This window comes from Anomaloglossus baeobatrachus, chromosome 2, assembly GCF_048569485.1.
Source record: "Anomaloglossus baeobatrachus isolate aAnoBae1 chromosome 2, aAnoBae1.hap1, whole genome shotgun sequence".
Lineage (NCBI taxonomy): Eukaryota > Metazoa > Chordata > Amphibia > Anura > Aromobatidae > Anomaloglossus > Anomaloglossus baeobatrachus.
The window spans coordinates 650490745-650516706 of NC_134354.1; the positions used below are offsets into that span (position 1 = coordinate 650490745).

Here is a 25962-nt window from a genome sequence, read left to right on the forward strand (position 1 = left end):
CCACTTTTTAATACAGAGAATTAGCATTATGTGGCATAGTATAATTTTAAATGCTATACAGTATTTGTACATTATAATAATACTCCACACTATGTAGAAAATCATTATTTATAGAACTGACAGCATGATTGTAGCTGAATAGGGATTGGAAATGATTTTCAAGAAAGCTTGTTATCAGATTCATGCTGCCCGCACCACAAGCACCATGAATCAGACATTGGCTGTAGTGAAGAATATTTTTGAAATGCTGCAAAGTTTCAGAGCATACCTTCGGTACTTACAAAATCCGGCAGGGGACTATTTGTCTTGGCTGACTAATTTGAATTGTCTCTCTTTACTGAACAACTCCTATAAGTCAATCCAAGGTCAGCAGCAGAATCATAGCATGGTAGACTTGGAAAGGACCTTAATGGCCATGTGGTCCAATCCCCTACGAGTGCAGGTTTTCCTAAATCATCCCAGCTATATGTTTATCCAGATTGCGCTTGAAGATTTCCATTGATGGAGAGCTCACTACCTCCCGTGGTAGCCTGTTCCACTCTCTGACTGCCCTCACTGTCATAAAGTTGTTCCTAATGTCTAATCTGAATCCCTTTCCTTTTAGTTTCATCCCATTGCTTCTTGTACTTCCTTGTGCTAATGAGAATTGGGTAGTTCCCTCTGCAATGTGACTACTTTTTGGATATTTGTAGACCGCTATTAAGTCTCTTGCCAGCCTTCTCTTTTCATAGTATCATAGTATCATAGTTTTTAAGGTTGAAGGGAGACTCTAAGTCCATCTAGTTCAACCCGTAGCCTAACATGTTGATCCAGAGGAAGGCAATAAAACCCCCAATGTGGCAAACAAGTTCCAATGGGGAAAAAATTTCCTTCCTGACTCCACATCCGGCAATCAGACTAGTTCCCTGGATCAATACCCTGTCATAAAATCTAATATACATAACTGGTAATATTAAATTTTTCAAGAAAGGCGTCCAGGCTCTGCTTAAATGTTAGTAGTGAATCACTCATGAATCACTCACTTAGTTTTGCAAACTAAACATTCCTAGTTCTTTTAGCTGGTCTTCATATGACATGGTTTGCAGAGACCTCCACCTATCTTGGTTTTTCTTCTCTGGATTTGCTCCAATTTATCAATGTCTTTCTTGAATAGGGGCACCCAGAAGTGTACACAGTATTTCAGGTGGGATCTGACCAGGACAGAGTATAGGAGAATCAATAACTGATATCAAGCAAGCATGGTTAATTAGCAGAGACTCAGCAGAATCAAACTAGGGTCAGTATACACTTAAGCTAGTGTCACACATAACGACGACGACAACGACGTCGCTGCAACGTCACCATATTCTGTGACGTAGCAGCGACCATAGATGATCGTTAGTAAGCTGTCAAACATGTTAGAAAAAGCAGCGACGGAGCAGCGGTCATAGCGACGTCGACGGTCGTTGTGTGGTTTCAGACGTAGCGTAGCGTCGCTGCTGCGGTGTCAAACACAAGGATTATCAGCTTATCAGCATGGCGCAGCGGGATAGCAGCGATCAAAAAATGACTTAGAGCATTCAGGAGCGAGCAACGATTTCGCAGCAGGGGTCTGATCGTTGTTATGTGTCACACACAGCGACGTCGCTGTTGAGGTCGCTGCAACGTCACAGAATATGGTGACGTTGCAGCGACGTCGTTGTCGTCGTCGTTATGTGTGACACCAGCTTTATGGCTAGCAACTTGCAACAGACTGCTGGGAGTTTAAATAAGGAGTGTTTTTTTTCCCTAATTACATCTGCTAAGTAGGAATTCTGTGAAACCTACAGACACTTCTTGGCTGGGTGGCACCACATGTCCCAGCTACATCAATATATAGGAGTAGTGATCTTACATGTGGACTAACGCTCTCACAGATGTATAGATGTAAATGGAATGGTCACGCACGCATTAGCTCCATTCTTGGGACCTTTGTTCTTTCCAGATCAGTGGGGGTCCCAGAGTTTTGTCTGGTTACACAGCTTGTTAGACACTGAATGAAGGCTGGTGATTTCTGTATAGTCATGAAGGAATGCAAAAGTGTTGACAATTTTTGGAAAGTTTTTTTGTCCTAACCACAGATGTGCACTTCAAAAATAAAACCTCAGGTTTATAGATAAAGGGATGGGCTCACGACAAGTTACAGTTCGAATCAGAAATTGATACTCAATTTATTGTTTAAAAGGGATTGTCTGGCCCCTACAAAATCCTGACTGCTAAGATTTGTGACTCGAAGGAGATATCATCTATCTAAGGCACATCCGATGATGTGCAGTTACATTAATGTTACCATTGCAGTCAATTATAAGCCTCAGCGGTCAAGTGACCAAATAATGGGGCATTGCTTCTGATCCAAACACAGACCTCCAGATCGGAATGATGTGGATTCAAGGCAACTACAAGTGAATAGCCTTGATTTTGTTATGTTTCACACATCCAGGCCGCTTAGAAAGTTTTAGTAGGGACCAATACAACTTTTTTAAATGATGTTAGTATTGTTCAGATGGATAACCATCAGAGACCAACCACAAATAACAAGTGGTGCAGAAAACATCCTCAGAGAAAAAAGTTGTTCCAGCTTCTTTGTGTTAAAATCCATACTCTTTATTGAAAAATTCTTAAAACAAGACAAGAAGACGAGAGGTGGAGGAAAGGAAAAGCATCGCGTTGTGAACACTATCAGGCGTTCTATGTCTAAGTGTACACAGAGAATGCCAGCTAGCATTCGAAATGCGTTACTTCTCCTCTCCTCCACCTCACGTCTTCTCATGTTTTAAGAAATTTTCGATAACGAATATGAATTTTAATGCCCCAAAGATGTAACATCTTTTTTTCTCTGAACATATTATCCACATTTTTGGTCTTAACGTGGTTTCACGATACTGGACTCTTCATTATTCATTGTGAGCTGTCATTTTTCTGCTTTTCTGCAGAAACATCCACCTGAAATCTCTAGTATGGCTAGTTAATTGTAGAGTATCTCTACATAAGAAAACTACTGGCTAGAACACACAGATTAATACTTGCATATATAGGCTCTAATTAGCTGCTCCTTTGACAAAATAGTACAGTGCAAGTAGGACAATCCCCCATAATCCTCTGCATAAAAAGTCTATGTGCAGCTGAATAGAGGGGGGCGTGATAGGGATAATAAAGCTGAAGCATTTGTATCATTACCCTCTCACCGTCTTTATTGGGTCAAGGACAGAAGAACAGTGGGTGCTTTGTGTTTCCCTTCGGAGCTGAGGCAGCCAAGCACATGATAAGTAGTGGTCAGACAGTGACAATACTAGAAAGGCATGTTAGATCGGCCAGCTCTGACACAAGACGCCACTCTTTTTTTTTTCTTGTAATACCAGAAGTCAGTGACTGCATTCTCACAAGCACGGCCACCAAGCCTGTATGAAGCGTTCGATGGTAGTCACACGATGCACACAATGCATTTCTTTATAACATACTTATGATGCTTAATGGGTGGGATGAGCAGAATGGTGAGGGGCAGCGCTGAAAACAAAAGTGAACTTTGACTTTAATAAAAATATTTCTTTTCTTGTCATACCCCAGAAACTTATGGTGTGTCTCATGGCTCATGTGAAAAGAGTGTATTGTACCCGACTAGAATGTTGCACTTCTTTATGGTAACAAAAATATTTTTTGTTCCACCCTTTTGTTTTTAACATTGTTTTTAACACTTTTCAGCTTGTAATGTTACAGGTTGGCTGTTACATTTTTATTGATGGCCTAAATATGTGACTGGTGGGGGCACCTCGCCATTCTGCTGCCATCACTGCTGGCAATACATTTTCAGATGCTGCCGGAACACAGCAGCTCCGTCACTTGTATAGAGGCCACGGCCGGGTACTGCAGATCCACCATCTTAGCAAATGAATTAGGGATAGATCTCCCGTGCCCTCTATAAATGATGGAGCTGCTGTGTGGTGTCAGCATTCCGAGAACGCCATTGGTAACAGCTGATCAGTGGGGTTGCCCGGTGTTGTCCCCCTACTGTTCAGATATTGATGGCTTATTCTAAACATATGCCATCAATTAAAAAGTTGTGGCCAACCTCTTTAAGTTCCCATGATGAGTTGTTTTTATTTGTACGTTTTGATGCTGTTGATTTCCTGATTTTTGATGATGGTGATTTATTAACAACGTGTTTCAGAGATGTCTTCTCCTTCATCAGGTCAAAATCACATTAAAAAACAAAGGTAAAAGCAGGGTATACATAGATGGGGGGCTCAGAATGGAGGGGTGCGTTTGGATTTGGGAGTGCAGATTTGGCTGGATTTCTTTTTTTGGGCAATTTTGCTTTGTCAGAGCTTTTGTGTTACCAGTAATAGGAAAGCCCAATATATTTCCATTCAGGATGGTGTAGTAAGGGTTAATGCCGTGCTGCTGTAAATTATAGGAAACTCCAAGAAAATTTGATGGTGATTTTATTACTAAGGCGATTCGGAGATGTCTTCTCCTTTATCAGGTCAAAATCGCACTAAAAAACAAAGGTACAAGCAGGGTAAAAATAGATGGGTCAATTAGAGAAAACAGCCGCTTTTTAGAAAAAAAAGGTTGCGTGGTATAACAGTACATGGTATTCAAGTAACAAAAAACTTCTGTAATAAAAACCAATAAGCATATAGTGCTCACCAAGTATAAAACTGATTTACCAGGTATTAAGAAAAAATGGGAGTGAAAAAAGAAAAAAAGGTTTATTAAAAAATGATAACACAGTGTCCCACTGGACATGAACCTGCGGAGACTGGTGAAGACTAGTGTGACGATGATACACGTTTTTTTTACTTCCATTTTTTCTTAATGCCTGGTAAATCAATTTAGCACTTGGTCAGCACTATATACGTATTGGTTTCTATTATAGAAGATTTTTGTCATTTGAATGCCATGTACTGTTACACCACGTGCCTTTTTTTTCTTCTAAGAAGGGGCTGTTACCTATAATTGACCCATCTATTTTTACCCTGCTTGTAACTTTCTATTTCAATGCAATTTTGACCTGATAAAGGAGAAGACATCTCTGAAACGCGTTGGTTATAAAATTGCCATCAAATTTTCTTGAAGTTTCCTCTCATTCACGTCAGCGCGGCATTAACCCTTCCTACACCATCCTGAATGGAAATGTATTGGGCTTTCACATTACTGGTAACAAAGAAGCTCTGCAAAAGTGAAATAGCTCCTTGCCCGAAAAATGAAATCAAGCCAAATCTGCACTCTCAAAACCAAATGCACCTCTCCCTTCTGAGCCCCACAAAGTGCCTAAACCACATCTAGCGTCCACATGTTTTGCATTTCTGTAGTGAGGAAACCCACTTAATTTACCAGGAGCATGTATCCAGAAGTATGCGTTGGTCACAGTGTACAAGCACTGCAAATGTACTGGGCACTATAATGGCAGATTTGCGATTTTCACTCAGCGACAGTTCTGGAAAACAATCATGTAGTCAAAATAATCACTACACCTGTGGATAAGTCTCCAGAGGGGTGAGATTTCCAAAATGTGGTCACTTGAGGGGGTATTATGCTCTCATGGCACTTAGAGGCTCTGTATATGTGGCGCCCCTGAGGCTTCAGTCGCTACAGGGTACTGCATCTCATTTAAGGTGCAGTACTTATCCCGGGTAATGAAGAGTTTAATTGCTGGTGTTTAACACCTATACAACATTCACACAAACACCCAGTTAGTAAGCCAGTCAGTTACACAACTCAGGAAATCAGGCAGCCTGGGAAATTTCCAGTTACCAGGACAGCACTAGGAAAGTTACAGAACAGACACGAAAGCACTTCAGAATAGTCTGGGACACAGAACAACACAGTCACTGGAGGGAGTGCTTAAGAGCTTCTCCAGCTAGGACTGGACCGACTGGAAGATGCAGGAGATGACCAGGTGAGCTGAGAGACAAAGGAGGAACACGGATGCTGATGGGAGAGCTTCATTGCTCCCTCGGAAACGGTGCAAAGCAGGGTGCAGAATCCTAGGGTGAAATGTACTTCAAGTCGCATCACCAGAATCTGCGGGACAGTGGGATTGTACGTCCCTCTTGCCACCAAAGTTCCCGGAGCAGTGCTACATAGGGTCCGGAGCCTTAATCTGGCACCTGAATATGGGACGGAAGCTAACTTTTCAAGAACCGTGGTCCCTAAGTAGCTTCATGCCACGCGGATCCAACACCAAGCGCAAGGAGGAAAGTCTCTCAAGTAACAGCACCGGCGTTGACCTTGGACTTACCCAGGATCGGCTGGGGCCCATCACGGCGAAGACCGGTACCCTGAGTGGAGCACCAGAACAGTGAGTAAAGAAACCTTGACCTGCACCCGCTGCCTCAGTCTATTCGGCGCTCCGGCGCCAGCGGCCGACTATCATTCCCATCATCCTCCCTGGGGCCCGCTCCACCTGTGGGGAGCAGAACCATCTTTGCTGCTACTACCATCCGGCCAGGAGGACAGCGACAGCAGCGGCGTCTAATCCCTGGCCTTGCACCGCAGGTGGTGTCACGACAATAATCCTCCTCACTCTCATCCACTACTACCCTCATCCTCCCACTCCATCATCACCATCCAACCCCCTTTTATTGTACGCCTCGGGACCACGAAGCCAGGCAAGGCTACCTGTGACATCCTGAGACCCAATATCACCGACCTGGCGACGAGTAAAGTTAACCCCTTGCCCCGTGGGTACTACATATATAAAGCCAGCAACTATTCTAGTAAAATCTGTGCTCCTAGAATTGAATAGCGTTGTTGAATATCCATTGCTGCTCGTTTCTGGAAAACACCCACGTACTCAAAATAGTCACTACACCTGTGAATAAATTCACAGACGGGGAGTAATTTTCAAAATGGCGGGATTCTGCTTTTCTGGTATTTAGGGGTTCTGTATATGGAGTCCAAAAACTATTCTAGGTAAATCTGTGCTTCAAGGGTCAAATAGTGCTGCTTCCCTCCCTTGCAAGAAAGGTATTGCTTTGTTCCGTAGAAATTGTATGATGCATTTTAGTGACAATTTACTGTGTGAAAAAGAAAAATCTGGGGCCAAAACAATTTTTTTGTGGTAAAATGTAAATTTATTTTTATTTTTTACCACCCAACAGCAAAATCTAGGCTATAACATGGCGCTTTTTCCCCCCTGAGCTTTATACTGTGCCTCACAAGTAGTTCACAACAGACTGTGTTGTCCTTTTTTTTCCTATTAGCCCTTATAAACATTAAAATCTTGAGGCTGAAAACATTTTAGTGGTAAAATTGTAATTATTCTTTTCACCACCCAATGGTATAACATTCTGTGAGCCAAATGTGGTGTCAATATGTGTCACGCTCCCCGGGTCCTCTGCTCCGTCCCCCGGGTCCTCTACTCCGCTCCCCGGCTCACCTGCCACGCTCCCTGCTCTCCAGCCTCCGGTGCCCGTACCTCCCAGGCCCCCTGGTCTCCGCTCCCGGCGCCCGACGGCTTCCCAGTCCCTGGCCGGATCCCCTGCGTCCTATCCCCTGCGTCCTCCTCTCAGCTTCCTGCCCTGGCTTCTGGCACCCGGGCCGCGCGCATGCGCATTAGGGCGCGCGCGCGGTCACTGACCCTTTCTTAAAGGGCCAGTGTCAATTAACAGGAAATGAGGCACACAGGTACAGGGTATATAGGGGGTCAATGTCCAAGGGAGCGGGGCCTGTTCTTCGTGTTTTCCCAAGCTAGGAGTCAGGTCTCCTTGTGTTCTGTGAGATACTTACCTCTCTGTCTTCTAGAGCCGATCCTGCATCGCCATCCGGTCCTGCGGTACCTCGAACCCCGAACGCTGCCCATCTGCCATCCTGACAGTCCGTACCATCTCGGATCCCTGCGGTGACCCGTCATCTCGCTCCAACGGTTCCGGACCCCGCCTGACACCATCACGGCTTCCGAACCTGAGCTCCGTCACCCGGACCACCATCAGTGACCTCGTGGTCCCAGGGACTTCTCCGTTTTCTCCCAGTGCACGGACTGTCCTGCTACCTACAGTGCTCCGGCTACCGGACTCCTTTCCCTCATCCGGGAGTTCGGCCCAGTGGATCCACCTCCAGGGTCTACCCGTCCATCTGGCCCTAACAATATGCTCACTGTACCCCCTAGGTGAATTCATTGAGGGATTGTAAAATGGGGTCACTTATGGGGGGAGTCTGCTCTTTTGGCATGTCATGGGCCCTGCCAATATGACAACTCTCTGGTTTAAGGGCATAAATGTGAAAAGTTTGAACATTTTTGCCAAAATTTTGATATCACAAAAAATCTGTAACAAATGTCAGCCTTAATTTATCACTAACGTGAAGTAAAATATGTCACTAACAAACAATCTCAGAATTGCCGAGATCCGTTGAAGCGTTCCAGAATTTATTACATCATAAAGTGTCGCTGGTCAAAATTGTAACATTTGGCGTTATCAGGGAGGTGAAAACAGGCTTCAGTGGTAAGCAGGTAATGTACATGTGGATTTCCTGAAAAACAAAACAGGAAGTAGAAGTGTAGAAAGGGTGAAAACTGCAAAATGTATTTATATATTTAAATTGAAATATAGGAAAAAATATATGGTACATAAAAAATAGGATTTAAACAGTACGTCATTTTCTGATGTCACATATTACAATATATGGACTACATTATAGCAATGACATTGATTGTGATCCACTTGATCTTTTAATGTTTTGGTCAACAATAAAAGTTTACTGGTTGCAGTAAAATAATATTGTATTACTATTAATTTATTTTTTATTGTGTTTATATAAACATGACATTTCCTCTCCAATAAAGTATTGATTTCTTCAAATTACTAAATGTATTTATACAAAAGATTCCAAACAGTGAACTCAGCTCGTGCTTGAAAACCTATTAAAAATAAATATGTTGCGGGATAGTAATCTCATGTCTAGTCACTGATTTCCATCTATCTAATGTTCCTTTTGTTTAGAGAATGGAAAAGCCATAAAAACAATTGCTTAGCTCTAATTGCAGGTTTTCCTACGTCATTTTTCATAAAAATCTCCTCAACAACAAATCCATTAAACAATCCCTGCCTGTATCTTACAGATTAGATTGTTGATGTGTCTTCTGAAACGCTCCCTAAAATGTATATGCCTAGCTACCTTTGGGGTACGTTCACATGGAGTGTCTTTCAGGAGTTTCTGGAGCAGAATCTCTCCAACTCTCTGCGCAAAGTGTGTATGGATTTGTTTTTTTTTTTTTTAAATTTCAATCCTCTTCATTTTTGGAATGTTTTTCAAAAAGGCAGCAAAAAAACCCCAAACAAACAAGCATATTAAATAAAAAAAAAAAAATTGGAGGGGGGGAGGAGCAGCCAATAGTAGTTATTACATAGATGTCTTCATTTACAGTGATTCTGATTAACCCCATATGAAGTTTAGCTAGTAGCATTTTCTTGGCATTTTTTTTGTAGCATTTTACAGCAAAAGAAACGGGGGTTGATTAATGGAGAATGGTGTAGTACACGCTTGAGCTGTGTCAGCCCGGATGGAGTAGAAGAGGCGTCAAATTCATTAAGAGGCGCACGTCCGAGTGGTGTGCATTTCACAGTGCTGCACCAGAAATGTTACTCCAGTCAGGGACTCAAGTTGCATTTCTGGCTTAAAAAAAACGTTAATACTTTTCCTTAATCAAACGAGCTGTACGCACTTAGGCAGAGTTGATCCAAAGTGGCCTGAAATCGCCCCAACAAATGTGCGGCATTGTAAAGCTTTTCTGCGACTTTTTACACATAAATGTTTTGAAGAATCAGCTCTGTGGTCCATAAACAACTTAAAACACAGTAAAAGGATCTTATTGTTAAGAGTTATTAGCCAGGAGAGGGTTCAAAAACTTTGTTAAGGCATTAGCTATACCATGGAAAACTGAAAACCGTTATCAAGAATGACCTTATATTTGGCACAACAGTGACATTACCTAGATCTGAGGTAAAAGAGGTGATGAAAGGGTTAAAATCCACACTTCCGTGTAAGAAGATAATCCAGGTAAATCTAAAAAAGTGATTTATTATGAATGCATTCTCAGAGATTCCATCTCTCTCATCAGACACATCACATACTATTATATTGTATGATGGCTTCTTCCTTTTCAGCCCATGTTGATGCACTACTCGTTTCTCTGTGGATAATGACACAATCTTACCAGCTTCTACCAGCATCTTCACAAGGTTTTTTGCTTTTGTTCTTGGGTTGATATGCACATGTCTGACCAAAAGCCCGTTTATCCCTGGTACACAGAACCCTTCTCCTTCCTGAGCGATATAATGGCTGGTCATTCCCATCTTGTTTGTACTTGCATATAATTGTACAGCTGAAGGAGGCACCTTTTAGGTATCTGGAAATTGCACCTAAGGATGAACTAGACTTGTGCAAGTCCACAATTCTCTTCCTGAGATCTTGGCTGATTTCTTTTGACTTTCCCATGATGCTACACAAAGAAGCAGGGTGTTTCAGGTGCACATTAAAATACATCCACAGGTGTGTCTCTATTTAACTCAGATGTTTCCAATAAACCTATCAGAAGCTTCCAAAGACATGACATCACCATATGGGCTGTCCCATATTGTTTAAAAGCATAGTACACTTAAGGGGGCTTTACACGCTGCGATCTCGCTAATGATTTATCGTCGGAGTAACGTTGTTAGTGACGCACATCTGGCGTCCTTAGCGACATCGCAGCGTGTGAAACGTACGAGCGATCTTAAACGATCGCAAAACAGGCAAAAACCGTTGGTTTTGGAGAGGTCGTCCTAAAACCAAATATCGTTGCCTGTTTATTAGCGATGTTGTTCGTCGTTCCTGCGGCAGCACACATCACTAGGCGACGAACATCTCCTTACCTCCGTCCACCGGTAGTGAGGAAGGAAGGAGGTGGGTGGCATGTTACGGCCGCTCATTTCCGCCCCTCCTTTGCTATTGGACGGCTGCCGTGTGACGTCCCTGTGACGCCGCATGATCTGCCCCCTTAGAAAGGAGGCGGATCAGCGGCCAGAGCGACGTCGCAGGGCAGGTATGTGCGTGTGACGCTGCCGTAGCGATAATGTTCGCTACGGCAGTGATCACACAATATCGCACGTACGACGGGGGCGGGTGCTATCGCACTCGACATCGCTAGCCAATGCTAGCGATGTTGCAGCGTGTAAAGCCCGCTTTAGTGTATGAAAACTTTTGACTTTGCACAAAGTAATAAAAATGCCTTAAAACATTCTTTCTCTCATTATTCTGGAATTTGGCAAATATAAATAATTTTGGTTCCTTATAGACCTAAAACGGGCAAGATTTATTCTGATTTCATGTCAGATAGTGAGAAAAGCATGCATATGTGTCTTTTTAGATAGTGTATGTAAACTCTGGTTTTAACTGAATACACCGAAATCGCTTACTGACTATACGAACCTCATACCGACATTAATCATTTATGCCTTTTCCCAAACCCTTTAACCCCTTAACGACCCATGACGTACTGAATACGTCATGGATCGTGTGCCGGTAAGCCCCGCCCCCTGCCGCCGGTCGGCGGCGGCGAGACGCGCACCTATCAGCTGTTATCAACAGCTGATATGTGTGCCTGCTAGCCGCGGGTGGAATCGCTTCCACCCGCGGCCATTAACCCCTTACATTTCGCTGCCAAAGTCTTGGCAGCGATATGTATATGGGCGCCGCCATGACAGTGACTTACCCCGCCCCCGCCGGAAGTCACGTGACATGATCACGTGACTTTCGGCGGTTGCCATGGTAGCACAGGGTCATGTGATGACGCCTGTGGCTAACATGAGTCACTTCCTCTCAATGCCGGAATACAGCCGGCATTGAAAGTGAAGCAGCAAATCTGCAGTTCTCAGCTCTGTAGCTGAGATCTGCAGATAGTGCAGAGCGATCGGATTGCTGATCGCAATAGCCCCCTAGGGGGACTAGTAAAATAAAAAAAAAAAGTAAAAAAAAAAGTTTTAAAAAATTAAAAAAAATAAAAAAACCTAAAAGTTCAAATCACCCCCCTTTCACCCCATTGAAAATTAAAGGGTTAAAAAAATAAAAAATACACACATATTTGTTTCGCCACGTTCAGAAATGCCCGATCTATCAAAATATAAAATCTATGAATCTGATCAGTAAACGGCGTAGCGGCAAAAAAATTCCAAACGCCAAAATTTCGTTTTTTGGTCGCCGCAAATTTTGCGCAAAATGCAATAACAGGCGATCAAAACGTAGCATCTGTGCAAAAATGGTACCGTTAAGAACGTCAGGTCGAGACGCAAAAAATAAGCCATCACTGAGCCTAAGATCCTGAAAAATGAGAACGCTACGGGTTTTGGAAAATGGCGCAAAACGTGCGCCACGTTTTTCGGACAAGCTTGTGAATTTTTTTTAACCCCTTAGATACAAGTAAACCTATACATGTTTGGTGTCTATAAACTCGCACCGACCTGAGGCATCACACCCACACATCAGTTTTACCATATAGTGAACACGGTGAATAAAATATCCCAAAAACTATTGTACAATCCCACTTTTTTTGCAATTTTTCCACACTTGGAATTTTTTTGCTGTTCTCCAGTACACTATATGGTAAACCTTATGGTTTCATTTAAAAGTACAACTCGTCCCGCAAAAAACAAGCCCTCATATGGCAAGATTGATGGAAAAATAAAAAAGTTACGCCTCTCGGAAGAAGGGGAGCAAAAAACAAAAACGCAAAAACGGAAAGTGCCCGGGGGCTGAAGGGGTTAATATATCCCTACGTGTACTGTAAGATGGTACACAGGGATATATTTATTCGAGTTATAACTAGCAGATGGAAAACACAAAGTCAATCTGCCCCAAATGTGGAGAAACTGAGGCAAATCACTATTAGGGTAAGGTCACATAACTATATTCTATCCATCTGATAAAAATGTTCCTATTATTCCGATCAGACTTTTCCATGAACCCATAAACTTGGTCCTCACCATCTCTGATAACTAGTGCTCTTCTGCCCAGTTTAATGGAACAGAGGTCGATCACGAGAACTACAGCGTCATTCATACTTAATGGGAGCTCCAGAGATAGCAGATCAAAGTGCTTGCCTGATCTTCAATGCTTCTACTAGAATGAATGCCGAGGACGTGAACATAATCAACCTCTGCCCCATTTAGTCGGGGCTCTTCAGAGCCCTGGATTTTAAGATCGCTGCAGTCCATGGAGGTCGGACCCCTAGTAACTGGAAAGTTATCAACTATCTCATGGATAACATTTAAGCTTGAGAACACCCCTTTAAGTTCATATTTATCTGTCTGCCTCTTTTTACATCTCTCGATAGTGACCAGTAATGTCTAAATAAAAGTGCACATCTTCAAACCCTCTTAACTCAAATAAGGCCACATTCACAGGTTCAGTATTTGGTCAATATTTTACATCAATATTAGGGATGAGCGGACCCATGGATGTTCGGGTTTGCTGGGTTCGGCCAAATTGTAGTTAAAAGTTCATTTTGGTACCCGAACTTAACACCTAACCCTGAACCCTATAGAAGTTAATGTGGACCCAAACTTTTGTGTAGTAAAATGGCTCTAAAATGATCATAATAAAGGCTGGGGCTGCAAAAGGAAGCAAAATGCGGGTAAGAGCAGGACAATTTCCATGCAAATAAGTGTGGATAGGGAAACGATTTAAAGGGATTATGTCACCATAGCAATCATGGTTAAATAGAAAATGAATTTTGAGAGTTCCCCCACAAAGCCAACATTTTAGAGTGCCCCCACAGAGCCTGTTTTCAGAGTTCACCCACAGAGCCAAAGTTTTAAGAGTGCCGCCACAAAGACTGTGTTCAAAGTTCCATGATATAAGACAGAAACCCCTGCGCTAGACACCATAAAGATTGATATTGTGTCAAACAAAGAAAAGAAGTGGGCAGGAGGGTTGATAGCTAATTGCATACCTCCAAACCGTCCCGGATACAGCGGGACAGTCCCTCTTCTGAGCCTTTGATCCCGGGTCCCGCCCGTGAGGCTGTTTATCCCGGGCTCCACCCACCCACTGTAGCCCCGCCTCGCTGTTTCTCCCTTCTATTCATTACAGAGCCGACCGCGCACCTACTCCTGTGACTGCTGCTGAGGTATGAATCACCCCCTGCAGCAGAGCGACCCCCCCTCCCCCAGAGCCGACCCCCCCAGTCCTGGAGCCTGCGTTTCTCTGCAGCTGTTCTCTGACTCCCCCTGTGCGGCTTCTCACTGCTGCAGACACGCGGGGAGTCAGGAAGCTGAGGAGACCGTGCAATCAGCACTTCTCTCCTGCAGATAGCAGTGGCCAGTAATAACCTATGCAGAGTGACATCTGCAGGCTTCTATTAGCTTACCGATCAGTGGTCTCCTGCCTGTAGAGCTGCTGGGTCCTAGCTTCCCAACAACTTCAGCTCTGCTTTATCCTGGCTGCCCTACCAGTTAAAGGGAACATGTCAGCAGAAATTTCACAATAAAAGTAAAAGATTCCCCTCTGCAGCTCCTGGGCTGCTTCTAGAAAGGTTCCTGTTGTTATTGTGCCCCCTTTGAGACCTACAAAAATACTTTATGAAGTCTTACCTTTTTGTATGTGTGAGGCAAATCCCGGGATATGAAGATGAATTGTGACTCCAGTCATAATCCCTCATCACTCCCTGGCAGTGCCCCCTCCCTTCTTGTTCTCAGTGTTCCACTTACACCTCCATGGCCATGTCCTGTGATATGGAGATGAGGTGGTGTGGGAACAATGGACACAGGATGACTCCCTGCCGTCACCCTGTAGTAGGAGCTGCTAGCTAGTTAGCAAGGCTATGGAAATAGCCAGACAGAACGACTCCAGTAAAAAATGGTTCATATCTCGCAAGCCATATTTCCGATAAATATGGCAACCATAAAAATGGTGTCTCTGCATGCGGACGATGCCGGCACACCCTTTTTATGGGAGCAGGACATTGGGAAATGCCCCAGGCGTGATATCAGCCAATGGGGAACTGGCAGACAGGTCATGAGTCCCCTCGTTCTGTAGCTAAATTCATAACTGTCACAATGAGAGCATTGGCGTCCGCCTACGACGCTCCCAGGCCAAGTTATGGCCATATTCCATGTTGTGGATTTTGTCCATAACTCAAGCCAGGGGTGGAGCAGTGCTCCCTGTGAGGTCACGAAGGTAGGAGGGGACCTGGATTGCCCAGGTTGATAACCCTACTCCGGCCATTTTCCAGGGTTCTTTCGCTGGGGGCACGTGTAGGAAACATCTGTGGGAGTTCCTGGAAACCTGGTCTACAGCGCCCCCCTGTGGCCAGACGCAACAAGGTAACTGCTGGAACTGTGTATGCCTGTTTGTAACCCATGCTTTGATTGTAACTGTACTCTGACATATGTATATTCTGTAGATTCCCCATTGTATATATTGTAGTTTCTAGTGTGCTTTAGGCTGATTAAATTATATAATTAATCTTGGGCTGTTCTGTTATCTCGATCTTGAATCCCACGTCTGTGTGTTCGGCTAATAGTTACCGTAAATCGGTTGGTGGCAGCGAATTGTGCCAAGGATTATTGTGGGGAGGCCAGTGAGATTCGGGGAGATTTTATATATTCCGCCCGCGGAGGTCGGGGGAATATATACCTTACTCTCACCGGGGACCCTTCAATAATCGGCATAAGTAGTATAGCGGCTAGAGAGCGCGTCACGTGCTCTGTCTGTCGGTCGGGAGGTATAAAGGAGGGGTGACCCCCCTCTTGTTACCCCCCGATTGTGACGTACTGGTAGCCAGCGCGGGGGATTTATGAGTGACCCCCCCGGTGGTTTGTGACAGTATGCAAATGTGTTTTTATGGTCACGGGGGCGGGCTGTCTGGCGTCCGTTATTCCCCCTCCTGCCGCTTTACGCAGTCCCCCATTGCTCATTTACATACACAAGAACGCCTTCCTCATGTAACTGTCCTCCCGAAGATTTGCGCATGTGAACGCTTTTTCAGGTGATTGCGCAGGCACGAGATTATGGGCGGCGCTGTGATTGTCATCAACAGCGTTAACCAAGTACCCGCCCATAATCTCGTGCCCGCACTTTTCCCTCTGACTCCACCGTTATGCGCAAGTGCTGGCCATATGAACCATGTTACCTATTACCGCTTGCACGAGATTATGGGCGGGTACTTGGATGACTTTGCTGATGACAATCACAGCGCCGCCCATAATCTCGCGCCCACGGTAATAGGTAACATGGTTCATATGGACAGTGCTTGCGCATAACGGTGGAGGCAGAGTGAGAAGCGCGGGCACGAGATTATGGGCGGGTACTTGGATGACGCTGCTGATGACAATCACAGCGCCGCCCATAATCTCGCGCCTGCGCAATCACCTCAAAAGCGTTCACACTTTGCACAGTGCTCAGTCCCGCGAGAGTGGCACTGGGCATGCACAAAACTTCAGGAGGACAGTTACATGAGGAAGGCGTCCTCATGTATGGAAATGAGCAATGGGGGACGGCGTACAGCGGCAGGAGGGGGAATAACGGACGCCAGGCAGCCCGCCCCCGTGACCATAAAAACAGATTTGCATACAAAAAGGTAAGACTTCATAAAGTATTTTTTTAGGTCTCAAAGTGGGCACAATAACAACAGGAACCTTTCCAGAATGCAGCCCAGGAGCTGCAGAGGGGAATCTTTTATTTTTTTTGCTAAATTTCTGGTGACAGTTTCCCTTTAAAGGGAACCTATCAGGTGCAATCTGCACTCAGAGCCAGGAGCAGTTCTGGGTGTATATTGCTAATCCCTCCCTAACTGTCCCTGTATACACCAGCATAGATAAAGGCATCTATAGAAAAAGTATTTTTAAAGAGCTTATATCTTATGCTAATTAGCGCGGGGACTAGTCCCAAGGGCGTTACTTCACTTGGCTAGTCGGCTCACATAGCGTATTAGTACTCACACAGGGGCGTAATAACATGCTAACATGCTATGCGAGCCGACTAGCCAAGTGAAGTAACGCCCTTCGGACTAGTCCCCGCGCTCATTAGCATAAGATATAAGATCTTTAAAAATATTTGTTCTTGATCTCTTTATCTATGCTAGTGTATACAGGGACGGTTAGGCAGGGATTAGCAATATGTGCCCAGAACTGCTCCTGGCTCTGAGTGCATATTGCACCTGACAGGTTCACTTTAAAGGGAACCTGTCACCAGATTTGGGGCCTATAAGCTGCGGCCACCACCAGCGGGATCTTATGTACACATTCTAACATGCTGCATACCTCCCAACCGTCCCGGATACAGCGGGACTTTCACGCTTTACGTTGTTTGTCCCGTTGCCACGGGCGGGACGGCCGGCTCCCGGGCTCCGCCCACCCACTCTCTCTCCGCCTCCCTGCTTTTCCCTCCTACCATCCTAGTAGACGTGGCATAGAGAGGAGCGCTGCCTGTGCTGCTGCTGGTACAGTAAACTAATCTCCCCAGCGCTGATTTCCCTCCCTCCCCCCTCACCCCCGGCCGGAGCCTGTCTGTGCGGTCGGCCGGCCGCCTGTCTGTGCGGTCGGCCGGCCGCCTGTCTGTGCGGTCGGCCGGCCGCCTGTCTGTGCGGTCGGCCGGCCGCCTGTCTGTGCGGTCGGCCCGCCACCTGTCTGTGCGGGCGCCCCCCTGCCGCCTGTCTGTGCGGGCGCCACCCGCCGCCTGTCTGTGCGGGCGCCCCCCGCCGCCTGTCTGTGCGGGCGCCCCCCTGCCGCCTGTCTGTGCGGGCGCCCCCCTGCCGCCTGTCTGTGCGGGCGCCCCCCTGCCGCCTGTCTGTGCGAGCGCCCCCCTGCCGCCTGTCTGTGCGGGCGCCCCCCGCCGCCTGTCTGTGCGGGCGGCCCGCCGCCTCATTGTGCGGGCAGCCGGCCGCCTCTCTGTGCGGGCGGCTGGCCGCCTCTCTGTGCGGGCGGCCCGCTGCCTGTCTGTGAAGGCGGCCGGCCGCCTGTCTGTGAAGGCGACCGGCCGCCTCACTGTGCGGGCGACCGGCCGCCTCACTGTGGCTGCCTGCGTGTCCGTGCTGGAGGCCCGCCGGCTGCCTGCGTGTCCGTGCTGGAGGCCCGCCGGCTGCCTGCGTGTCCGTGCTGGAGGCCCGCCGGCTGCCTGCGTGTCCGTGCTGGAGGCCCGCCGGCTGCCTGCGTGTTTGTGCTGAATGGGTGTGGATGGGGAGTGGATATGGGCGTGACTGTGAAATGGGTGTGGTTAGGGGGCGTGGCCTAAAAATTTGCCACCCACCTTTTATTTTTGGACACTTATCTGGAGATTTTATTCACATGGACATTCATTCACTCCAGCTAATTGTTTGGGAGGATCTCTGTACAGACATTTACTACAGCTAATCGTTTGGGAGGGTGAGTGTTAGGTTTTAATTTTAATGTATACTGCAGGAGTCCTTTTTTTATGTAACTTTTTGCACATTTTTATACCTATTTGTAACAATTTATAATACCGTATTTTTCGAACCATAAGACGCACTTTTTTTCCTCCAAATGTTGGGGGAAAGTGGGGGTTGCGTCTTATGGTCTGACTATAGGGCTGCGGCCGGGAATGATGGTGCTGCGGTGGAGCAGGCCATCGGGGGCACGAGCAGGCTGTAGCAGTGCCTGCCGTGACCACGTGGGCCCGCTCATTACATATGCACGCTCATCATCCCAGCGCCGCTGCTGCCGCCACAGACAGGGGGAGGAGCAATGCTGCATGGAGCAAGGAAAGGTGAGTATAAATGTTTATTTTTTTTTGTGTGATACAGGCTATATAGGAGGATGGGGGTATATAGCAGGATAAAGGCATATACAAGGATGGCAGTATATATCAGGATGGCAGTATATATCAGAATGGGGGCATATAGCAGGATGGGGGAATATAGCAGGATGGGGGTATATAGCAGGATGGGGTATATAGCAGGATGGGGTATATAGCAGGATAAGGGCATATACAAGGATGGCAGTATATATCAAGATGGCAGTATATATCAGGATGGGGGCATATAGCAGGATGGGGATATATAGCAGGATGCCAGTATATAGCAGGATAAGGGCTTATACCAGGATGGGGAACATATACAAGGCAGGAAAATCATTACCAGGATGGGGTACCTTAGTAGAGAATTTGGGGACATTACCCCCATAACAGTGTCAGCAGCAGATCCTCGCCCCATAACAGTGTGTCATGACCACATTTTTTGCTTAAAATTTTATTTTCCCATTTTCCTCCTCTAAAACAAGGGTGCGTCTTATGGTCCGGTGCGTCTTATAGTCCGAAAAATACGGTACCTCTTTTCTGTAATATTGTCATTTTGGGACCTCTGTTTGCAGACTTCTGTACAGGGCTATTCACATTGGCTATATGTTTGAGGGCTGATTATTATAATTAGCTATCAACCCTCCTGCCCTCTTCTTTTCTTTGTTTGAAACCATATCAATCTTTATGGTGTGTAGCGCACGGGGTTCTTTCTTATATTATGTGACTTTGTGTTGTACACTCCTGACAGAAGTGTTTTAAACACCTTTTTTTTTCCTCTCTCATTGATATTGCACTTTTTATTTCCCATTCTGGTTCTTTTTATGAGCCGCAGGTTGTATTTATTTGCAATTATCTAAGTCTGTTTTCAAAGTTCCCCAACAAAGGCAAAATTTGATAAGAGCCAAAATTTTAAGAATGCCCTTGTAGAGCCAAACGTTTAGGCTATGTGCGCACATTGTGTTCAATTCTGCAGCGTGTAAGTCACTGCCTGTGCGTCTCAGAACGCAGCCGAAAAAGCTGCATTCTGAGATGCATTCGGCAGAACGCAACGTGCGCACATTCTTGGAGAATTCATGCGTTTTGGATGCTTGGTCTGCCATAGGCAGAGTGGGAAAAGCATCCAGAACGCACATTTTTCACAGTACGGTCCTACTCGGCTCTGCAGCATACCCATAGACTTGCAGCAGAGCCGAGTGGGACCCCACTGTCAAAAAGAGCATGGCTGGCTGCGAGACAGTGCCGCGTGATCAGAATGAACTCGGATGAACTTCACTCGACTTCATTGTGATCGTGCGGCTCTGTGTGTGTGCTTGATTTGCGGTCACATGTGAAGGACTCACCTGTGATCGCAAATCCCCTGAGTAACTGCAGTGAGCCGCGCGATCAGCTGTGCCGTCACTCAGGTTACTCGCGGCCACAGCTGCAGTCCTCCTCCTGAGAGCGGTGGCCGCAGTCCTCCCCCTGAGAGCGGTGGCCGCGGGTAACCTCCGTGACAGCACAGCTGATCGCGCAACTCACTTCAGTTGCTGCATGGAGCTCACAGGAGCGGCGGTGTTCTACTGACGCTCCTGTCAGCTTCTGATGTAGCAGAGCTGGAAGCGTCGTGGGACCTTGCGTGGATTACGTCGGACCTGGAGGTGTTTTTGAGGGATTAATAAATTGGTGAAAGAGGGTTTTTTTTTTGTCTTTCATTACAAATAAAGGGTTTTTTGGATATGTGTGTTTATTTTCTTTAACTTACAGATTAATCAAGGAAGGTATCTCAGGGAGACGCCTGTCATGATTAACCTAGGACTTAGTGGTAGCTATGGGGTGCTGTCATTAACTCCTTATTACCCCATTTGCCTCCGCACTAGGGCAATTCGGGATGAGTCGGGTAGAGTCCCGGGTCTGTCGCATCTAATGGATGCGGCAACTCCAGGCGGCTGCTGGCTGATATTGTTAGGCTGGGGGGATCCCCATAACGTGGAGCTCCCCATCCTGAGAATACCAGCCTTCAGCCATGTGGCTTTACCCTGGCTGGTATCCAAATTGGGGCGACCGCACGTTCTTTTTTTTTTTAATTATTTATATATTTTTTTAACTGCTCAATATAGACACACCCACCGGCGACTGTGATTGGTTGCAGTGACACAGCTGTCACTCAGCGTGGGGGAGTGTCTGACTGCAACCAATCATAGGCACCAGTGGGCGGAAGAAGCAGGAAATACGTGATGGATTATTGAGCGCCCGGCATTTTCAAAAGAGGAGAAGCCGCCACAGTGTGAACGCCATGCAACGCCGCACCGGTGATCGTGGATCAGTGAGTATGAGAGAGGGGGTGGGAGGGAGAGATCGACATGGACAGAGAGAGAGATAAGGCCCTGTCACACACAGAGATAAATCTGCAGCAGATCTGTGGTTGCAGTGAAATTGTGGAAATCAGTGCCAGGTTGGTGGCTGTGTACAAATGGAACAATATAGCAGGTTTTACATGCTACGACAGCGCTAGCCGATGCTAGCGATGCCGAGCGCGATAACACGCACCCCCGTCGTACGGCCGATATGTGTTGATCGCTGCCGTAGCGAACATTATCGCTACAGCAGCGTCACACGCACTTACCTGCCCTGCGATGTCGCTGTGACCGGCGATCCGCCTCCTTTCTAAGGGGGCGGTTCATTCAGCGTCACAGTGACGTCACAGCAGCGTCACTGAACCGCTGCCCAATAGAAAAGGAGGGGCGGAGATGAGCGACCGGAACATGCAGCCCACCTCCTTCCTTCCTCCTTTTCCGGTGGAGGCAGGTAAGGAGATGTTTGTTGCTCCTGCGGTGTCACACACAGCGATGTGTGCTGCCGCAGGAACGACAAACAACATCGTACCTGTCGCTGCAGCGATATTATGGAAATGAGCGACGTGACAACGAGCAATAATTTTTGATGTTTATGTGCTCGTTGATCGTCGCTCATTTGCGTTACACGCTGCGATGTCGGTAACGGCGCCGGATGTGCGTCACTAACGACGTGATCCCGACGATATATCGTTGCCGATGTCGCAACATGTAAAGCCCGCTGTAGTCCATGATTTCACTGCAACCACAGATCTGCCAAAGATTTATCTCTTTGTGTGACGGGGCTATAGAGACAGAGAGACAGACCGACCGACAGAGAGAGAGAAAGACCGAAAGACCTGCGTTTATTATGTCAAAAACACATGCAGATCGCTAGTAAAAAGCAAGTGAAACGCATTCTTTTTTGAAAAATATGCGTTTAGACATTTCTCATTGACTTCAATGTTATTAAAACGCTGCCAAAATGGCAAAAACAATTGACATGTTGCTTCTTCAAACGCAGGGATTTTGAAAAATTTTCCGCAACTAAAATGCAGCATTTGTAAATGCATTGTGCGCACAAGAAAACCCCATTTTTCATAGACTTTGCCTGGAAATCAAGACGCATGCAATTTTGCATTAAAACGCTGCAGCTCAAAACGCTGCTGAAACGCATGAAAAAAAAGCAAAGTGCGCACATAGCCTTAAGAGTGCCCCCACAGAGCCTTTTTTCAGGGTGCCCCCATAGAGGCTGTATTCAGAGTGTGGCGTCCCTGCAGCTTCAGGCACCACAGGGTACTGCACCCCCATTAGAGTGTAGTACTTATCCTGGTTCCGGGGAAGGTCAATGCCGGTTTCCATTCAAACATACATACAGTAACACAGGGTTACCCTCCCCAATGGGGACCGAGCCAGGGTCGAATCAACGTAGGGGGCCACTACAGCATTTGGGTTTACAGGACGCCATCGCACCAGGGGCTCCCCCAATCCGCTGGAATCGTGGACTCCGAGTCAGGGAGAAGCAACCACCAGGGGGAATCAGGAGCACACAGTGGGAAGAGCAGGTTGACCTAGTGAGAGTAGTGAACCAGCGGCTGAGGGCAACAGCTCAGAACACACAACACAACTACAACAGAGAAAGAACAGCTTCAGACACAGAACAGAGCGGATGTGCCGCGAGCAGCTCTGTGGGCCAAAGTGTTCAACACAGTCGCTGGGGAGAAGCAGGGAAGCTGCTTCCACAGAACCGGCGCTGTCAGGATACAGAATCCTAGGGTAGATATACTTCACGTTATCTACCAACTGTGCAAGGGTCGTGGTAAACGGCTACAACAGTCACCGGACCAGTCCCAACGAGTCTGCAGCTAAATAGCATATAAGATCTAGGCTTGAGGACCGACCCCATAACGGAACTGCGCTATGAGCAAAGAGAACAGAACACTTTACTGACACCGGGATCCCCAAGTGCTTCACGCCACGGGGATATGATTCTTAGCGCATCAAAGGAGAAAAGGGCTCACAGGCTGACACACACACCGGACTTGACCTGTCACAGATCCGGGATCGGTTGGAGCACATTGTGGTGAAGACCGATACTCTGTGGCAGCGCTTGAACTACCTGTGAGTAAAAAGATCTGGAACCGCAGCCCCTGTCTCTGCCTCTCCTTTACCGGCGCTGGCGCCCAGCGCTTCGGTGCCAATGGCAACTACCATCACCCCCATCCGACCTCTATCTTCCCCGGGGTAATCCCGTTCCGCCTGTGGGGAGCGACACCATCCCGGCTGTGACCTTCATCATCAGCCCAGGAGACCAGCACTCGCAAAGGCGGCCCCCATCCCTGGCCGCGTACCACGGGTGGTGTCACGATCATTTAATAGACCTTCCTAACCGTCACTATCACCCCCATCCTTTGTCCTGCCTCCCTACCACCCACCAAACCTCCATTCTGTACGCCTCGGGGCAATGAAACTGGGCAAGGCCACCCCGTGACATCGCAGAGGATCTGCACCCCTGGCCCGGCAACGAGTCGGTTATAACACCTACCCGTCGGGGCACTACAAGAGTGCCCCCATGGAGGCTGTTTTCAGCGTGTCCCCACAGAGGCTGTTTTCAGAGTGCCACCACACAGACTGTTTTCAAAGTAGCCCCACAAAGCCTGGTGCAGTGTGCCCCCACAGAGCTTGTTCTAGGCGTATCCTCAAAGAGCCTGTTTGCAGAGCTTCCCTGCAGAGTGCCCCCACAGAGCCTATTTTCAAAGTATGCAGAGCGAGGAGTAGCTGAAGGCCGGGGCCACACGGGGATCTACTGCGATCCTCACATGACACTCGGCTCATGCTGGCAGCACAGCAGGAGCCGAGTGTCATGCGAGTGTCACTGCGACTGAGATCTGATCATGCGATTGGACCTCAGCTGCAGGGGGCGGGACGGCACTGAGGAGGGGCGGGCTGGCGCTGAGGAGGAGAGGGAGGGATTTATCTCCCTCTCTCCTCCGCAGCCGGCTATTGCCATTCTTGCCCTGCACTCGCAGTACACCACCGGTGTACTGCGAGTGCAGTGCGATTTTTCTCTCCTCCCATAGACTTGAATGGTTGCGAGAGAAACCTGAATCACATTAAAGTCGCAGCATGCTGCGATTGTTTTCTCGGTCGGATTAGGGCTGAGAAAATAATCGCTCATGGGTGCTGACACATAGGCTAATATTGGTCCGAGTGGAATGTGATATTTTATCGCATTCCACTCGCTCCGATTTTCAAACCGTGTGTCTTAGGCCTAACATTGTTCGTCACTTGAGCTTCATCCTGTTAGAGCACACCAGTGATCCGGCGGTTACACAGGAAGGGTCACATGGCGCGCTGGACAGTCACAGCCAGCCTTTCCCTATCTCCTATCCTGGCCCTGATGGTAATGTCCCCTCCACACCCACCACTCTAGGGAACAGACTGGCGTGGAGATCTTCAAATAAACCACCAAAACAAACAAGAGACAGGGGAGTAATAATAACACTCATGCTCCAATAAACAGCAGGGGAAACACACAGGGGTGAACAGGTACCGAGAAGGGTAAAGTTAAAGCTCCCACAACAGGGAAAACGTCCACACGGCCAAACACCAAACAACCGTACCGGCAAGGAATGCGTGCTTCCATCCACCTCCGGGCCAAGCTCCAGAATGATCTGAATAGACGTAACCTCCTCCTGGAGGCGGAGATTTTTTATCCGGAAGTGGACTTCAGCAAGAAAAGCTGAGCTGCATTCAGGAGTTTGCTGCAGCAGCCGAACTGACATTAACCCCTTGTGTGCACAAAGAAATAACACATTTAATGTGTGTATGATCTAGGATGATATGAGAGGAAAACCAAACCAGAGCCTGTCACAAAACTCAAAAAAAGAGAAGATCGTGAGTGACACTTTCTCTGTGCTACAGTCATTATTGTTCTCGAATTATGATCATCATGTTTTGGGTGAAATAAAGGTTTCTTGTTGATAAACTTTGGACATTTTGTAAAACGCTGTTCTAGTGGCCTGGTGTACCCCATACCAAAAAAACCCTTCAAATGTTAACCAATGTAGATTACATTATTTCTGAAAAAAGCAAGTGATCATACATTTTCTCTAATTTTGATCTCCATTGTACATGAATTGCTCTGTGCTCCTCTTATTTGCTAGACAGTACAAAATATTGAGCTATGAACGTAGTAGGGGGTCCGTCTAAGTAGATTAAACATGTCTGCTTTGTGTTGTGATTCCTGTATTTCTGCAGCAGTGTGATGGAAGTAGACGATGTGTTTGATGTGTGACTATGTATAGGATCTGCCGTCATGCTTTGCCTCCTTACCAAACAGCAAAACACAAAACCATAGAGAGCAGGATATGGATTCCCCTGGGAAGGACTATGTGAAGTGTTCTCACTTCCTGCTCTGTTTTTCTTTCCTTCTCTATCTTGTTTTTGACAATTTCTATTACCTCATCCTGTTGTTTGTACTATAGCAGTAAATTAAGATATCAGTTAACCCATTCAGAATATGAAATTAAGTCTTAAAAGGGGTTATCCAGGATTTTATTTATTTTTGCCTATGGGGATAAGAAGTTACCAACTGCCTATGTTCCTGTTCTGCCTGGTGCCACTCTTTGCCAGCTCAGGATGATCGCAGACCACTCCTGCCACCGATTCTGCAGTTTTCAGTGACTTCACATCAACAGAACAGCTTTCCCATCCACTCTGCTCTGTCAACAGGGTGTCACTGCCAATGTCATGCTGATTGACAGGTGGCTCCCCGATGCCTAACTGTGGGGAGCCGGCTGTCAATCAAAATCATGTCGGCAGTGATGCTCTACCAGAACAGAAGAGGAAGAGTTGCGTTGTGACGTGATCCAATGAAGCAGCATTAACGTCAGGAGGAGTGGTC

General features: G+C 46.7%; 1 long non-coding RNA gene across 1 annotated transcript in view; it reads right to left on the reverse strand.

Moving 5' to 3' along the window:
• Positions 1–24715, reverse strand: part of LOC142290477 (uncharacterized) — a 49491-nt gene extending 24776 nt beyond the window's left edge. Inside the window, exon 1 of the long non-coding RNA XR_012750320.1 lies at positions 24680–24715. This is a non-coding gene — a long non-coding RNA (uncharacterized LOC142290477). The remainder of the gene's footprint in view (positions 1–24679) is intronic.
• Between the last annotated feature and the right edge of the window lie 1247 nt (positions 24716–25962).